General features: G+C 36.8%; 1 protein-coding gene across 2 annotated transcripts in view; it reads left to right on the top strand.

Moving 5' to 3' along the window:
- Positions 1-289: 289 nt before the first annotated feature.
- Positions 290-1,506, top strand: part of LOC137654551 (ectonucleotide pyrophosphatase/phosphodiesterase family member 1-like) — a 43,105-nt gene continuing 41,888 nt past the window's right edge. The window contains exon 1 of one of the 2 annotated variants that reach the window (XM_068388279.1): positions 290-443. The gene's annotated coding sequence lies outside the window, so the exon portion shown is untranslated. The remainder of the gene's footprint in view (positions 444-1,506) is intronic. The other variant, XM_068388281.1, reaches the window with a different exon arrangement.

Genomic DNA, 1,506 nt, shown 5'->3' with positions numbered 1-1,506 from the left:
TTTCGTTGATTTCTGGTGGTGTATTACTTTTACGTTTTTCTAACTGTATGGACTAATGTTTTCGAACCATTAGTTAGCTTTCTCTGATTAAACGATGAGCTGTATCATGAGCCTTCCTCTTGCTATTGGGAGTACGATGATTGGAGAAAACTTCTGTACCACTGGGTCCGTCCGATCTCACCTGGTGGGCACCAGGGGAGAGTAGTGAGCTGATGCTACCAGTCAAGATTTCCTCCTCCTATCCACCTCCTTCTATCCTGCCCCTTCCTCTGCCTCTTCCACGGTCCACCCCTCCTCCTTCTCACTCACCAGTATCGCAGTGGAGGTGAATGGTGAAAGGGGTGGTCTCCAGCAGTGCGTCGGGCTGAATGTTCCAACAGGTCTTGAGTGGATTTATCTTTCGGAACTAGCAGTAATATTCGCCATTTAAGTCTATATTACGAGTGAGTATTTGTGCGAAAGTACTTCCTACTTTTCTGTTCGTGAGACTGTTTAAATCAAGTAATTCCTCTTTAAAAATTAAATTTGTTTGCTTAACAATTTTCACGTCGGTGAACTATATTTGTAGAAAGAAAGTTTTCATTAGGGAAACCAAATACTATTTGGGATATTATTGTTTTTTTTTTTTTTTTCAAATTTCAATATTACTGATGACTGAATTTAGTTATATATAAACCCAAATGCTGCATCAACTACCAACAATTATTTACACCTATTAATGGAAAATTTTACGTGTCTTAATTAGTTTAAATAAGTAATATATTAATTCTTGACACCAAGTACCCAGATAACTTTCTTAGAAATAGATATGTTGACGAATAAGAAATATTTTGTAAGGAATAATGAATAAATTCAAATTATATTTGAAACCAATAGCAAATTCTTTTGTCGATAGATCATTTTATTTACTTCTGAAAAAAATAGCCTTACTTAGAACTAAGAAGGATGAAGTATCTAAATAACTGTCCTATAACGTCCGCTTGTGACTTCATAAATTGAGCTTTTCATGTAATTTGAGACTTACGTTGGATACTGAATGCTTGCCCTTGCTATATGTATGAATGTACCCCTATCTTAACCTGGAGTATCTTCATATCTTCTGATTATTGCTGGTGGTCCAAATTTTTAGGTGTATCCATCTATTTAAGTATGAAAACGCGCGAATTTCAATCGCAAATATCGGCGAATGATAGGAACATCGTGAAGAGTGTCTGCGATGAGATTGGAAGTTCGACTGTGATTCCCATGGTTTTGTTTCATTATCTCTCTGGTTACCTCCGCCAACGAAGTTGGAAGGAGGTTATGGTTTACCCCCGTGTTTGTGTGTTTGTGTATGTTTGTTTATTCGTGAACATTTTCCTGGCCACAATCTTAGAGTAATAAAACTTACTGTGATTAACTTTTATGCAAAAAGCTGCAATTGATGAAATTATGGAAGGTCAAGGTCAAAGGTTAAGGTCACAGTCAAACAAAATGTCCAATTCGCGTAATCAGCCGTAAGTTTGG

The sequence above is a fragment of the Palaemon carinicauda genome, chromosome 15, assembly GCF_036898095.1.
Source record: "Palaemon carinicauda isolate YSFRI2023 chromosome 15, ASM3689809v2, whole genome shotgun sequence".
NCBI lineage: Eukaryota > Metazoa > Arthropoda > Malacostraca > Decapoda > Palaemonidae > Palaemon > Palaemon carinicauda.
This window is presented reverse-complemented; position numbering and strand designations above follow the sequence as displayed.